Source organism: Aegilops tauschii, chromosome 5 (genome assembly GCF_002575655.3).
Source record: "Aegilops tauschii subsp. strangulata cultivar AL8/78 chromosome 5, Aet v6.0, whole genome shotgun sequence".
NCBI classification, from domain to species: domain Eukaryota; kingdom Viridiplantae; phylum Streptophyta; class Magnoliopsida; order Poales; family Poaceae; genus Aegilops; species Aegilops tauschii.
The window spans coordinates 202,784,373-202,802,324 of NC_053039.3; positions in this window are offsets into that span (position 1 = coordinate 202,784,373).

The following is a 17,952-nucleotide window of genomic DNA, read 5'->3' on the forward strand; positions in this document are numbered from 1 at the left end:
CGTCCGGTAGAGTCTGGTCGTCCGGCGTTTTGGTACTGTGAAGGTGGCGTCGGGATTCCGATGGCGGACGGACATGCGGTGCGTCGATGTCCAGTGGACTTCGGACTTCTATCATTTTTGTTCTGTGATGGTGGCGCGAGATGTCCGGAGGGAGCCGGTAGTTCGGTCGCTGGAGCGTGTCGGACATCCGGTACTTGGCGGTTGTAAGGCCGTTGTAGGCTTTGCTGGCTGGGCCCTCTGGCTGGCCGGGGTTCCAGGTGTTGGACGCCTGGTAGTTGCCGGTCGTCCGGTGGCTGTAGTTTTCTGGCAGCTCTTCCGCTTGATCCTTGTACTTCGTGTCCTCACCATCTTGTCCATTAGTCATAGAGGTGTCATGGCCTTCCTCCAAGCACCTGATTACACACAAGGTTTCCTCTTGAGGTAGTAGCCATGTCTCACATGAAGAATGTGTAAGTTCGGAGAGGAGCGAGTTCACCTTAGCTTCGATAGCCCTTGCTCGAGCTCTAGTCATTGGTCCACGTGGTGTCGTGGGAGACGAAGGTAGGTCCATGGGGATGACCGTGGGATGCTCCCCATCATCATGTCACCCATCCTAGAGCCGTTTTGCAAACTCTTAGAAACGAGCGCCTTTATGCTAATATGGGAAAAAATGCACATTTGGTGTCGACAAGCTTGTTTTCTTAGGATTTGTTGTGTCTTCTAAGGGTGTTCATGTAGATGAAGCTAAAATTGATGCTATTAAAACTTGGACACAACCAACCAACTTGCAACAAGTGCGTAGTTTATTTGGGCTAGCCGGATTCTATCATAGATTCGTTAAGAACTTTAGCACCATTGCATCACCATTGTACGCATTGAGTAAGAAGAATGCATCTTTTGTTTGGGGACCATCCGAAGATACCGCATTCCACGATGTTAAGAATTTGCTTACACCTGCTCCATTGTTTGCATTGACCAATTTTGATAGAACTTTTAAGGTGCATTGCGACGCTAGTGGTAATGGCATAGGAGGTGTGTTGATGCAAGAGAAGCACCCAATCGCATACTTTAGCGAGAAACTTTCCGGAGCGCAACTTTACTATCCCATTTATGACAAAGAGTTATATGCTTCAGTGCGAGTATTGCATATGTGGGAGCATTATCTTCGTCCTCGTGAATTTTTCATCCATACGGATCATGAGACACTTAAATACCTTAAAGGTCAAAAAAATTAAAGAAGCGACATGCCAAATGGATTGAGTTCTGATGCAGAGCATCCTACGATCATCCCCGTGTACAATACGGCGAGACCTCGACCTCGAGCATACGCCATTGGACACAACGTGAACTCGTTCCTAAGTCCTTTCCCTTTCCATTCTTTCGAGACATGGTTGCTACCTAATGCCAAGATACTACATGTTCTCAGGAATCAAGGACTCAAGGAGAAGGAACAACCGGCGTCAAGACTTATGCAGAGTTTCTGCCAGGCCCGGACCTTCCGGCCACAGCCCAGAACCTCCGGCCCTCGACAATCCAGATGACGCCCGGACTCGCCAACTCTCTATCCAGCCCGGACCCTGCCCGGAAGCTCGCCCGGAACCTCCAGCGCCCGGAACATCCGGCCATCCCGGAACTTCCGGCCCCGCTGCACCAACACCGTCCCGGACCGTGCCAGCTCGCTAGATAGCCCGAACCATGCCGGGAACTTCCGGAGCCCGGACCTTCCATCCCTGCCCGAAACTTCCGGCTTGCCTGCGCGCAGAGTCTCTGGGCCGAGGCCCATGTACCTGTTGCGCCCCTCACTTACCCCTTCGTGGCCCTAGACTATATATACTCCTCCAGCTTCACCATTTCAGGGTTAGCATAGGTTTAGCTCATTTGAGATAGAGCTTTGCTCATCCATCCGGATCTACTCCGCCGAGAGAGGCCGTACCTCTATGGAGAAGATCCATTTGGATTCAAGACTCCTAACGGGAAGACCTCAAGACCTCCTCGCGGAGAAGAACCGGTCACCTATGTATCGTCCCTTGTTGGATTTGGACCGTGTGATCTCTATGTATACTCGGACCTAGCATATATGTGACCTAACCTCGTTGGTTTGAGTGTTTTCTCCCATGTTTTCCCCGTGTTTCCCTTGTGTTTTCCCCTTGTGTTCTTCGTGTTCATCGCGGGATCCGCTCCTTTCGTGAAAGATCGGGCGTATTGGGTTCTACCCTACATCATCTTGGTATCATGAGCCACGTTGATCACGAATTTGGAGTCATCCCCCTTGTTTTCTAGTCTTCTTTTGCTTGATTTTGTCCTAAATTCGAAAATCCCCACCAAAAATAGCCCCCAATTTTTTTTGTGATTTGTTGGTTTGGATGGTTTTGTTGATTTTGATCCATGGATTTGCTTGGTTTCATGTGGATCCAGCTTTCCCCATCTTTTCCCCCATTTCCATCCACGAAATCGTCTCAATTTTGCCCTGGGAAATCGTTTTTTCCACCCCCGTTCTCAGATCTGGAATTTAGGGTTTATCCCGGAAGAGATTCCGCGACCCCCGGAACTTCCGTCCTTACCCCGGAACTTCCGGGCTAAACAGAGAGTTTACCCAAAAATTCCCCTGACTCACCGCACTTTTTCCGCGACCCCCGAAACTTCCGGCCACCCCCCCCCCCCCCCAGAACTTCCGGAGCCCGGAACTTTCGGCCCTATGCCCGGAACTTCCGGCCTAACCAGAGACATTACACCGAAATTTCAGCGTCAGCCTCTTTCACCGTTTTCATCATAACTTTTTGCTCCAAACTCCGATTTGAGTGTTCTTTGGCTCGTTTTGAAGCTATCGACGTGCCCAAGGTCCTCACATTGGTTTCACCACCATTTGAATCCATAAATTTTTTGGAAATTTGGCATCTTTGCCTAGGCCTTCCACCATATCATCTGCATAACCACCACCGACTTCCGTAACCTAACCCATTTTGTTCCCCTTAGCATTTGAGGTTGTTTGAGTTGTGATTCGAGTCTCCTAAGGTGTTTCAGCTACTTAGGGACGGTTGCTTCTTCATCAACCACCACCATAACTTCCGCATAGACTTGACCACCATACACTTCCGCCATCCCAACTTAACCCAATTTTGTTTGTGTTGTGAGTTGTGTCTCCTAAGGTGTTTCGGCTACTTAGGGACGGTGACTTCAACTCCGACACCATGCATAGCCCACCACCATAACCTCCACTTCCGCATTGCCTACCCCAAAACCATCATTGCATTTCCGCAATCCCATTGAGCTTCCGAAACCACCACCGCTTTCCACTACCACCGTTCGACATTTGACATTTGAGATTTTGAGTTTGCGGTTTTTCCGTTTCCTTAGGTGTTTCGGCTACTTAGGGACGGGTATCCATCATTTTGGTGTCTACATCAAGAACACTGCCACTCATCATCCCCACGGATGGTAACCTCTATATCACCTTGGTATCATGGTATCCCTCCTTTGTATATTCCCATTGCCATTGCATTGTTAACCCCTACCCATTTTGCATAACTTGCCTATCGAGACTAGGCATTTGAGTATTGCGCGCAATGTTACTTGTGCACATTAGTGATCATTAATCCGCCCTTCCATTACATACATAGCATATCATATTGGTATCATCTTGGTATCATCGTACCATCCCTTGTGTCACAAGATTGTTACCGCATATACGCAATTGCTATCTTAGTTTGTGCATTTCGCATTGTGGCCATATAAAAAAAGAGAATAAGCTTTTAAGCAAAAGAGAAAGAGCAAAGAAGCTTCTAAGCAAGTGCCATAGCATCATACCACATTGCATATAAGATTGCCATATCCGATCATCTTGAGAGGATCACCAGGAATCATACATACATAGCATACTTGTGATAGGAAGTCGCTACATTTTGTCTCATATAGGTAGTGCACAAGTTCGTATCCGCCTATTGAGCAATCGGCTGGCGTCTCTCTAGTGTTTTGCGATAAGAGCATTTTCCGTGGATTCCACATTTTCCACTCAATCCTTGGTTGCACAACCACATTTATCTATTCGTGCGTGTGTTTCCGTGTGCCCACATTGCTATTGGTCTACTTGTTACATTTGCCAATTTGTGAATCTCTTTCAACATTATTGACTCTTGCTAACATTTTGCATCAAATTTTTGTGCCACTATCCTCACCGAGCTCCACCATAAGCCTTACTTGTGTAGGTGTGAGAAATTGACGATATCGATACCAATTGTGCTATTTCGTTGTTACATCATTGAGTGATCATTGATCCATTTTCAACATCGGTCAAGGTACATTTGGTATAGTTATCTCCTTCCTTCCACTCATATTTGCTCGAGTCTTGTGATAGATAGGCAAGACATTTCATCTCCGGTCTTCGCCAACAACGACGGCGCGAAGAACTACATCACCAAATCGTCAATCTTTGATCTACAACGACAAATGCAAGGGACACAATCAAGATTGCAAGAGCGCATCGACAACCTCGCCATCGACATACGACACTCCTAAGCACATACAAGAGACTACTTCGACAACAAGCTTTCCGCACAAAAGGAGGAGGAAAATGCAAGGATAGAGGAGATTCGGACCTTGTTGATCAACCGTTCTTCCCCTTCATCATCCTCAAGGTGACAGCGAGCAAGTCGATCATCTTCGGAGCGGCCACACGACGCAAGAGCAATTCGTCCACGTCCACATCTCCATGGCGACCACCATCACATTCGTGATCCACATCGTCATGAAGGCCAAGCTACCTCCAAGCATCATGTGCACGACGACAACGAACGCCATCGAGCTCAAGCACGACAATGACATCATCAACATGAAGATGCTCCATATGCGCAAACCTACAAGTCCCAACAAGCTCTACATCGAGCTACGGCCAAACTTCATGAGCACAAGAGAAGACCGCGAGACAAGCACCACCAAGAGGACGCTACGTCTACTACCACCACCACTTCGACATCTTCGCTAAGTGCTATCAAGGCATCTTCACCTTTGGACGTACGACATCTTTGCCTACTTCCCATGAGTTCGCCTACATCGACATCTTCAACAACAAGGCGACCACCTACGAGCGAGGGCGACACTTCCATCTTCAGAAGCCCCTCAAGGAAGATGGCCGAGCATGGGAATTTCCCTTCGGTCATGGAGACGATCTACAAGGTGCCACATCATATGGGCCTCCTACAACAAGATGGTGACAAGAAGGTCGAGCTAGGGCCATCCCCTTCGACTAAGGTGACGAGCATGAACCTCTTCAACAACATGAAGACGACACCCATATTGGACTCCCACTCTGAGTCAAGCTACGAGACCACACATGAGACATTATCTTTGGTCTCGGAGGAGAGCGATGATTTGCCACATCCTACGGCATTCATCTTTGGAGGCGTTATGGATGAGGAGGTTGAGCATGGGACTATCCCTTCAACCAAGGGGGCGATAGGAGTTGAGCATGGAGACGATTGCACCTACACCTCTCCGACACCCACATATGACGAGATGCCCCAATTCCCGTGTGAGAAGAGCCACCACCACATGAGTGACATGAGTGACTCCACCATATGTGACATTGAGTGCATTTCCTATGAGAGGATGAGCGTGACCACCACTAGCCCCACACTTGAGAGCATGCCACACATCCTATGTGAGGTTGAGAGCCATTTGAGTGACTCCACCAACCATACGAGTGAGAGCATCCAAGAGGGAGTGAGTGAGCCACGGCACTTAGTGAGTGAGCTGGTTGACACGGCATGTGAGGCCACTATGATTTCTAACGACTTAACCTCTATTCCTAGTGCGTTTTCCTTTTTGGTGCTAGATCTCCTACATGATGACATGCCTACCCTCGATGAGTCCATCCCTCCAATGGGAGAACCGATAGCCATGGTGGACGATGATGCACCCCCACATGGTTCCATCAAGATGAAGACCATGACTTGGTCTTTGACACCTCACCTACAACACATGGGCGACGCTCCAAAGGTAACATAGGTGATGGTGCTTCTCTTGTCCCACAAGTAGAATAACTTACCAATGATTGCTTGCATGATGATGATCACCTTATGGATTCACCACATACTATGTCTTCTACTACTTAGATATGCCACCCATTTATGATGAATATGATGATGAGCATGTTGAATTACCTACTTGTGATGCTATGCTCCATAGGATATCATGTGAAAATTCTATTGGTCACGTCATGTTTGACAATCCATTGAACTTGTCATATGCTATGAGTGAGATCTCCCATATTGCATCATTACAATCTCAACATAGTGACTATGCATGCCCCATTAAAATAAATCCCATTTGCACTTATGGCATAGATGACGAGTTGATGGTCGTTGGCTTTTGTTTTTCATGTGATGATATTGCCATGCTTCCTTTACATGATTTGCGGAATTCATCTACTATGCCATGCCATGATCACATTGTTCCAAATATGCTTTGTTTTGGATGTTGTCAATATTCTCCATGTGATATTTCTACAAATGCTCATGAGGAGACCCCCCATAGTTTCCTCATACATATTAGGAGATTTTGATGCATTCCATACTTTGCATGATTCCCATAATTGCGTGCACCATATGCATTCCATGAATAAAAATGCTCTACATATTTCTCGTGATGCATTACACAATTTGAGTCTCCATTATGCCATACATAACAACAAACCTCTCATGATGGATGACATGTTCCTATATCACGCATCTCATTTATTTGAGCATTGGATATTTGGTGCTAACCAACACAAGCACATGCGCATCATAATGGATGATGTGTACATATACCACGCACACACAATTTTCCCTTTGTCTTTGTTTTGTGTAGGTACTCACGTATACTCGTCAACCTCTCAATCCCAAGAGTTGACGAAACGAGCTCTTGAGAGCAACGATGACTTGGGATCCCGTGGACTATTCTTACCACCGCTCTCTTCGCGCAACGACTTCGCGCATTCCTTTTACTAGGGTCTCACACGGCTATGGGCCATTTACCATTCGTCACCTTATACCCATTATATCGTGTTCACTTTGCATGTTATGCCTATTTCTATGTCTTTGCCGTGCAATTGTAACCCTTGTTTGCATTTACCCATGAGCCACCATTTTACTACTATGTGTATTTGCATGCTTGGTGGAGATACTTGTTGCTATTGCCATGTTTACCATGTGCCACATGCTATTGTTAATTCTTGTGTTGGTAGAGTCATGATGTTCCATTGCTATTTACCTAGGACTTCTTGCCAATACAATGATGATACATTACTCATATCTTGTTTTCATGCTTGTGCTATGTCATGTGAATTATTCATGCCCACTATTTGCACACATGCCATGATTACCTCTAGTATGTTGCATCTTCGCACTACTAGCTTGTTTGACTTGATCACTATGATTGCTTTCTATGTTGCATCACCCATGTTCCATTCTCATCCGCTTTCTTGGGTTGATTACATACATGTTCATGCCTTTCACATGATATATCTTGTTCATTGTCACTTGCCTCCAATAGTTTCATCTATGCTTATTGATCTTGGAGACTTGGAGACTTTAGTTGTGATGCATGCTTGTTTGATTGAGCCTATTATATTTGGTTGTTCTAGCATCTTATGCCTACATACCATGAACTACACCCTTGTACTTTCTTATGATAAGAATGATGAAACATTTGTTGGGTATTTTACCACACGAATGATAGGTGTTGCATTTGCACTAACCTCATTTGTTTTTCCGAGTGTTTGTCATGTTCTTTCATTTTGAAGGATTCACAAGGCGGTACCTTCACGAGACATATTGGTTATGTGAAGGCATACATGATGCGCAACATCAACATCCTTGAGAAACTCCTAAAGGTGAACTCCTTCCCTTTGATCCATCCTCAAATACGCATATTGGATGGGTCATTCTTTCATTGTTATCTCCTTGTCTACATGATACATCTCATGAACGGAGGAGCGACATTGGAGATTGGCTCTATGGACCTTCACATTGAGGAACGCTCGGACTTATTGGATGCACCTCCAGAACTCCACTCATGCCACGACATCGAGCATTGGTACATCAAAACTCCTTTGACACATTGCACCAACACCTACATATTTGTTGATTGTGTGTTCAAATGTCATGCTCAAGGGACATCTCATACTCATAACAAATTTGCATCTTATGCATGGATTGACTCACATTATGATTGCCTTGTTGCATCTTGTATCCCCATGTCATCCATGATATATGAGCTTGTGCATTTCCTTAGCAAATTTGTAGTGATCTTCCTTGATGGCATATTCATACATCATGATCATATTGCTCACCATCAATTGCATGACAACATAATCACACTGAGCACCAATTGCCATGTTCATGCTTTTGATAAAATGTCCCATTATGACATCATTTTGCACAATAATCGCATTAATCACATTCCCAACACCTTTGTGCATACTACAAATGCTTTTGCTCCCATGAACGCTTTGCATATCATTCTGTATCATCTTGATAAGCTTCATGCACTTTGTCACGAACAATCTTGCCGCACAGACTCATTCTTTCATGATGACACCTTGTGTGCACTAACCATTGTATTCCCGAGTGTCGTTTGTGTTTGCTATTTTTGCATGTATACCACTCCGGTGACACCTTGGAGTACTTGGATTGCGCAATGTCTTCAACTCCGTCCAACTACAAGTCCGTCCACAACAACCGTTTCCATGGTGATGAGGATCACAATCCGAGGTCGGATCTTTCCCAAGGGGGGGAGATGATGCGGAGCATCCTACAATCATCCCCATGTACAATACGTCGACACCTCGACCTCGAGCATACGCCATTGGACACAAGGTGAACTCGTTCCTAAGTCCTTTCCCTTTCCATTCTTCTGAGACAGGGTTGCTACCTAATTCCAAGACACTACATGTTCTCAGGAATCAAGGACTCAAGGAGAAGGAACAGCCGGCGTCAAGACTTGTGCAGAGTTTCTGCCAGGCCCGGACCTTCCGGCCACAGCCCGGAACCTCCGGCCCTCGACACTCCACACGACGCCCGGACGCGCCAACTCTCCGTCCAGCCCGGACCTTGCCCGGAAGCTCGCCCAGAACCTCCAGTGCCCGGAACATCTGGCCACCCCGGAACTTCCGGCCCTGCTGCACCAACACCGTCCCGGACCGCGCCAACTCTCTGGATAGCCTAGACCATGCCCGGACCATGCCCGGAACTTCCGGAGCCCGGACCTTCCGTCCATGCCCGGAACTTCTGACCTGCCTGCGCACAGAGTCTCTAGGCCGAGGCCCATGTACCTGTTTCGCCCCTCACTTACCCCATCGTGGCCCTATACTATATATACTCCTCCACCTCCACCATTTTAGGGTTAGCATAGGTTTAGCTCATTTGAGATAGAGCTTTGCTCATCCATCCGGATCTAGTCCACCGAGAGAGACCGTACCTCTACGGAGAAGATCCATATGGATTCAAGACCCCTAACGGGAAGACCTCAAGACCTCCTCACGGAGAAGAACCGGTTACCCTATGTATCGTCCCTCGTTGGATTTGGACCGTGTGATCTCTATGTGTACTCGGACCTAGCATATGTGTGACCTAATCTCGTTGGTTTGAGTGTCTTCTCCCGTGTTTTCCCTTGTGTTTTCCCCTTGTGTTCTTCGTGTTCATCGCGGGATCCACTCCTTTCATGAAAGATCGGGCATATAGGGTTCTACCCTACATCAAGTTCATTGAGTCATTTTCTTATGTTATCAAGTACATCAAAGGTAAGGAAAATGTTGTGGTGGACACTCTTTTCCGCAAATGCCTAGTTGTAACTCAAATTGAATTGAATGTCATAGGATTTGAGAACATTAAAGACTTGTATGTGCAGGATGTTTCATTTGCCATTCCTTATGTAAAATGTCTAACGCATCACACTTGGGAACGATATTATATCAAAGATGATTATCTAATGAGAGCTAACAAGCTTTGTATTCCCAAGTCTTCTCTTCGTTTGTTGCTTTTGCAAGAGGCTATTGATGGAGCACTTATGGGACATTTTGGATGCGACAAGACATTTGCTACGCTTTCGAAGAACTACTTTTGGCCCAAGATGTTTCGTGACATCTCACGCTGTTGGGGAACGTTGCATGGGAAACAAAAAATTTCCTACGCTCACCAAGATCAATCTAGGAGATGCACATCTACGAGAGGAGACATTGGATCTACATACCCTTTAGATCGCTAAGCGGAAGCATTAAGAAACGCGGTTGATGTAGTCGAATGTCTTCGCGATCCAATCACGATCCGTCCACGAACTCCCGATCAAGTGCCGAACGAACGACACCTCCGAGTTTAGCACACGTGCGGCTTGGCGGCGTCCTCTCCTTCTTGGTCCAGAAAGCGAGAGGGAGGGACTATATGAGATTGGGACCAACACGACAGTATGGTGGTGGTGGTGGCAGCGGAATTTTTGCAGGGCTTCGCCAAGCGCGTACCGGTGAAACGTGGGAGGAGTTGGGAGAGGTAACGGGCAAGGGTTGAATGGTGGCTGCCCCGAACGCCTCCCCACATTTATATACGTGTGGAGGGGGCTGGTGGCTTGCCCTCCAAGGCCCTAGGGTCGTTTGCCAAAGGGGAAGGAAGGAAATCCCACCTTTCCTTCCCCACCGATCGCTACCCCCCCCCCCCCCCCCCCCCGTTTTAGGGATCATGATCTTATCCCCTTGGGATAGGATACTATTCATTTTAAGGGAGGATCTTGGTGCGCCTAGACCAGGGTTGTGGTGACTTTCCCCACTACCCACGTTCATGTGGGTCCCCCATGTAGGTGGGCCCCACTCCGGAACCTTCTAGAACCTTCCCCGTACAATACCGAAAAAACTTGAACTTTTTCGGAACCCCGATAACAACTTTCCATATATGAATCTTTACGTCCGGACTATTCTGGAGCTCCTCGTGATGTCCCAGATCCCATCCAGGACTCCGAACAACCTTCAGACTTTCCCCTATTAATATCTCAATACTACCCTAGCGCTACCGAACGTTAAGCGTGCGACCCTAAGGGTTCAGGAATCATGTAGACATGACCGAGACACCTCTACGGTCAATGACCAATAGTGGAACCTGGTTGTCCATATTGGTTCCTACATATTCTACGAAGATATTTATCGGTCGAACCTTGATGCCAAGGATCCAGCTAATCCCGTATGCAGTTCCTTTTGTCCATCAGTATGTCACTTGCCCGAGATTCGATCGTCAGTATCTGCATACCTAGTTCAATCTCGTTATCGACAAGTCTCTTTACTCATTCCGTAATACAAGATCCCATGGCTAACTCTTTAGTCACATTGCTTGCAAGCTCATTGTGATGATGAATTACCGAGTGGTCCCTAAGATACCTCTCCGTCACACGGAGTGACAAATCCCAGTCTTGATCCATGCCAACTCAACAGACACCCTCGGAGATACCTGTAGAGAATCTTTATAGTCACCCAATTACATTGCGTCATTTGATACACACAAGGTACTCCTCCGGTGTCAGCGATTTGCATGATCTCATGGTCATAGGAACATATACTTGACATGTAGAAAACGATAGCATTAAACTTGATACGGTCATATGCTACATTTATAGTTTGGGTATTGTCCATCACATCATTCTCCTAATGATGTGATCCCATTATCAAATGACAACTCATGTCTATGACTAGGAAACCATAGACATCTTTGATCAACGAGCTAGCCCTGTAGAGGCTCACTAGGGACATGTTGTTGTCTATGCATCCACACATGTATTTGAGTTTCCAATCAATACAATTATATCACGGATAATAAACGATTATCATGAACAAGGAAATATAATAATAACCACTTTATTATTGTCTCTAGGGCATATTTCCAACAGTCTCCCACTTGCACTAGAGTCAATAATCTAGTATTACATGGTAATGAATCTATCACCAATAGAGTATTGGTGTCGATCATGTTTTTCCCGTGGAAGCTGTTTAGTCAACGGATCTGCAACAGTCAGATCCGTATGTACTTTGCAAATGTTTATGTCTTCCTCCTTGACCGCATCGCGGATGAAATTGAAGCATCGCTTTATTTGTCTGGTCCTCTTGTGAAACCTTGGTTCCTTAGCTAGAGCAATGGCACCAATGTTGTCACAGAACAGAGTCATTGGGTCTAGTACACTGGGTACAACTCCAAGATCTGTCATGAACTACTTCATCCAGACACCTTCCTTCGCTGCCTCTAAGGCGGCTATTGTCGTGGGAAACCACGGCCACCCATGGGGCCATCAACCCCTTGTGGTTCGGCAGGGGGGATGAGCACCTTGCACAAAGAGCGAAGAACGTAGCACAGCACGACAGAGATCACACGGGCAGTTTTACCCAGGTTCGGGCCGCTACGAGGCGTAAAACCCTACTCCTACTTTGGTGGATTGATGAGAAGACCGTGGTGGAGACGCATCGCTCTATCCCGGCAGGGTTGCCTCAGGGTGAAGTCAGCTACACGCGTATGAGTGTACAAGGGTCTGAATCCTTTCTATGGTTGCCATGGCCCTCCTTTTATAGATCAAGGGGTCACCACAATGGCAAATCAGTCAGTGTGCACTGATTAGATAGCAAATAGTGCTATCATACCTAACTCTGTAGGTGGACAGAGCGCATAAAATGTGCCGCTTAGTGTCACATCAATGCCTGCCCGACAGGCCTTGCCGGGCAGTTTGGCCACCTTCTCGTCTGCCTGCTTGACACGTTCCTAGACGAGTGTCATTTGGAGGTGGTTTCCGTAGGAAGTGGCTACCATGTGGCCAAAAACAGCCACTCAGTCACTTGGAGGCTTGACACCGCACCGATTGGTGACTTGCATCGTTGTGAGCTGGTGCGGTGGAGCCTTGGCGGGGTAGTGCACCCCTGTAAGCCCCGGCAGGCCTGGCGGGACTGTCTTGAGGCTTGCTTCCGGGGCAACCTCGACCTCACCAGGCTCGCCTGCCCGGCAAGGGAGGTTTCTCCTTAGTGGTATCTTGCTTCCTTTGGCTTGTCTTGTTCTTCTCGATCTGCCCTTTGATTCCTCAAAGAGTTGATCTCTTCTGCTTGGTCTGGTCTTGGATGTCGTAATCTTGCCAGGTTGGTGGCTTGCTGTCCGTGCACAAGTCAGGGGAAACTTACGCCCTTGTTTGTGTACCTCGACAGAAGCCCCCGGGCCTGAGCCATATGTGTCGCTGGGCACGTTGGGTTAGGCCCCAAACAGTGCACAGACACATGGCGAGAAACCGCTGCGTGTGCAGCGATTTGTCATGATAATCAGTCAATCCAACATCCACTTCACGTATTTACCGCGGGTCATGGGGTAGTGGGACTATAGCAGTTAATGTGAAACGGTAACTTTATGAACAATTGCACCCTCCCCCACGTTCTTTCCTTAAGAAAGAGAAACGCGAAAGGGTACTGCTCATTCGTTGCCCGCTCCACTCCTCCGCCATCTTCTTTCGCAAGCCAAGCAACTGCCCTTCCTCCCTGCCCATACTCGCCACCGGCCTCCCACCCAACGTCTTTTCCCCATCCCCGTCGCAATCTTGAAGCAAGGGGGAAGAAAACTGCCACCAAGGGAAAGCGGACGACCGCCGCCAATGAGGCGGCTGCTCAGGGGAGCAAGAGGGCGATGGAGCTAGACAGGAAGCAGAGGGGAGATGTCGTCTTCTTTCTGTCAAACTTGGACAACGATGTGCTGCAAGCGAGGTATGGATACCTGTGGGGGAGGAAAGTCCCGAAAGGGCATGGTGCACCCAAGGTTCTGGCGGAGTGGGAAGAGGACCCGCCAGATTCATATCGATTCTTTTGCGCATACTTCATCTGCAGTCTCTGCCCTCCCTTCTCAGATTTCCTTGAGGCGATGATGGTGATCTATGGATTCCATATCCTAGACTTCACGCCAAATGCAATGACGTGCATGGCGATTTTCGCTCACCTGTGCGAGAATTTTGTTGGAGTCGCCCCCAATGTTGATCTGTCCAGGCACTATTTTGTCCCGCCGGTGGAGAACAAAGCTCATCACTCTGGGAACATAAGCTAGATGCCACGAGTGCCGAGGAAGAATTGGGATTACATCCCCCTCCTGCAGCATGAAAGATGGGAGGAGTGGAGAGGAGATTAGCGTTGGATTCAGGACGAGAAGGCTCTAGACTTCTGTCGAGCACGAGCTCCAGTTCACGAGAAGGCTCTAGGATAAATTCGTAGGCATTGGATCGGTAATTTGTTGGATGATATTCATCATGTGACAGTCATAACCTAGGGCGATATGACACTAGCTCCAGTTCATAAATATAATGTAGGCATGTATTCCGTAAATAGTCATACGTGCTTATGGAAAGAACTTGCATGACATCTTTTGTCCTGCCCTCCCGTGGCAGCGGGGTCCTATTGGAAACTAAGGGATATTAAGGCCTCCTTTTAATAGAGAACCGGAACAAAGCATTAACACACGGTGAATACATGAACTCCTCAAACTACGGTCATCAACGGGAGTGGTCCCGACTATTGTCACTCCGGGGTTGCCGGTTCATAACACATAGTAGGTGACTATAACTTGCAAGATGAGATCTAGAACATAGATATAATGGTGATAACATAAACTGTTCAGATCTGAAATCATGTCACCCGGGCCCAAAGTGACAAGCATTAAGCATGGCAAAGTCATAGCAACATCAATCTCAGAACATAGTGGATACTAGGGATCAAGCCCTAACAAAACTAACTAGATTACATGATGAATCTCTCCAACTCCTCACCGACCAGCGAGCCTACGAAGGAATTACTCACTCCACGTGGGGAGCATCATGGAATTGGCGATGGAGAAGGGTTGGTGATGACGAAGAACGAAGGTCCCCCTCTCCGGAGCCCCAAACGGACTCCAGATCTGGCCTCCCGATGAAGAACAAGAGGTGACGTCGGCTCCGTCTCGTGGAACGCGATAATTCTTTCTCCCTGATTTTTTTCTGGAAAAATGTGATTTTATACCGTAGGTTTCAGGGTCTGTGGGGCCACTAGGTGGGGACAACCCACCGCCTGGAGGGGGCGCCCTGGTGGGTTGTGCCCACCCAGGTGCCCCCCTTGATGGTTCTTGGCTCTAGAAATTCTCTTTATTGATATAGAAAATCCTCACAAAGTTTCTTTCCATTCCGAGAACCTTTATTTCTGCACAAAAACAACACCATGGTAGTTCTGCTGAAAACACATCAGTCCGGGGTTAGTTTCATTCAAATCATGCAAATTAGAGTCCAAAACAAGAGGAAAAGCATTAGGAAAGGTAGATACGTTGGAGATGTATCAAGTCCCCCAAGCTTAAGCCTTTGCTTGTCCTCAAGCAATTCAGTTGATAAACTGAAAGTGAAAACGAAAAACTTTTACGAACTCTTTTGCTCTTGTTTGCATAAATAAGCTTAAATAGCACCCAGGTTTTCAGCCAATATTATAACTAACCATGTCGACAATAACTCTTAAAAATTATATTAACTCATATCAATGACATAATCAGCTAGTGAGCAATAATAAGGTATCTCAAACAGCAACACGTTATCAAAATAACCATGATATAATATGACAGTAGTGGTATCTCGCTAGCCCTTTCTGAGACCGCAAAACATAAATGCATAGCACCTCCAAAGTTCAAGCAGTGACTAAACATTGTAATTCATGGTAGAAAAGATCCAGCCATGATGCACCCAACATTAGCTACACACAATGCATCAGCATGACAGCAGTGCTATTAGGTTCTGGCGCTTATTTTAGAAGGTGGTGACACAACATAAAAGTAAATAGATAGTCCCTTCGCAGAGGGAAGCAGTGATTTGCAGAGGTGCCAGAGCTCAAGTTTTAAAACGGAGGCGAATGATATTTTGAGACATGCACCCTTCTCATTTACTTCACGATGATCAGTTATCAATATCTTCCATGCTAAGCACTCTAGTGGCGGTTCCCAAGCGGAAAAGTAAAGGTTATGACTCCATTGGGAGTTTTTGTTTGATTATTTGACAGATCAATTCTTTTTGCAGCTTGGGACTGGGCATCCCTATTACCGCCCTTTTCTCATGCGATGGCGAGTGAATAAACACTCGACCTGAGAATAACCCGCTTAGCATGGAAGATACCGACTACCTCATGTCGTTCCATGAAGGATCCAGGCACACAAAAAGGATATTTATTTGAAGTTTTTAGAGATGGCACATGCAAATTTACTTAGGATGGCAGGGTAATACCACATATAGGTAGTTATGGTGGACTCATCTGGAATAACTTGGGATCAAGGTTTTTGATGTACAAGCAGAATTCCCACTTATTACAGGTGAAGGCTAGCAAATAGGTTGAGAAGCGGCCAGCTAGAGAGCAACAACGGTCATGAACATGCATTATGCATAAGTAACATTGGACACTAGCATGAGTAGGATATGAACACCATGAACATAAATATCATAGAGGCTATGTTGGTTTTGATTCAACTACATGCATGAACATGTGCCAAGTCAAATCACTCGAACATTCATAGGAGGATACCATATCATCATACTACATCACAATCATTTTAACGCAATGTTGATATCCAAGATAAATCATTATCTACTCCGAGCTACTTATGCATGGCATGAGAAACTATAATCTCTAATTGTCATTGCAAACATGTTTAATCATAATGGGCTGAATCATGGATACTAGGTTAAACATATTTACAAAAACAGAACAAGTCGAGTTCATACCCGTTTCTCTCTACCACGGCCAGTTCATCGAATATCGTCATTATTGCCTTTCACTTGCACGACTGAACGATAAGAAAATAATAATAGTGCAAGAGTGCCGTGGACTAAGCTGGAATCTGCAAAAAAAAAATTCAACGGGAGAAGACAAGGTAAAATGGGCTCTTTGTTAGATCAATAATCATGCATATGAGAGCCACTCAATGTTTTCATCGTCGTCTTCTCCATGGTGCGACTTAATAAACAGAAAAGAAATTCAGAGAAACACAATGAAATGTTTTTTTGAAGTTTTTGATTTTCTAGAACAAGCAAATAAAAGGGAAAAGCAAAAATGAGAAAAACTATTTACATGGGAAAGCTCCCAACAAGCAAAAGAAGAACAAATAAATCTTTTTAGGTTTTCTTTTTAGTGCTATGGCTAACAACTCTAGAAAGAAAATAAAAAAGAAGAAGGAAATATTTTTGTATTTTCTCAAAGTTTTTCAAACACCAAAGAAGAAAGCGATAAAATAAATCTAACAATGGATAATACAATGAAAAAGTGCGAACACCAACAACTGAAGTGTGTGAACATGAATGTAAAGTCGGTGAGAAACACATACTCCCCCAAGCTTAGGCTTTTGGCCTAGCTTGGTAATCACCAGTCGTAGAAGCCATGAGGTCCTATTTTGAAGTGCTGAGGCACAGGCACCTAAGGATCCCACTGCTGAGGCTCCTCCTATGCTGCAGCCTGGCCGTTCTAATAATCGATGATGTCCTTAGGCATAATCCTGTATCCGCCCCTGGCAATAGGATCAAACAAAGCAGGTGCAGGCAGTGGAATAATATCACGAGTTCTCACACTAAAAACCAGGTTATAAGGAATAGGAATGTTAGGATAATCGATAGCAGTAAACTAGTGATGATCCATGGCAGCGGGATCTAGGTAAACCTTGGGCAAATGATAATCATGCGGGCGTGTCATTAAACCGAGCCGCCAAACGAGTGGCGTAAATACCTCCATGTATTTTACCCTTGGACTTATTAATGTGGAGGCGACGAGCCACAATAGCTCCCAAGCTATAAGTGTTGTCGCCCTCTAGTGCATGACGCAAAACAGCAAGGTCTGGAGAACTGAGTGCACCCACCTTCTCTCTAGCAAGCAAGCATTTTGCAATGAAAAGAGAAAAATAATGAACAACAGGAAAATGCAAGCCATCGACAGTGATACTTGACACCCCTCTCTCA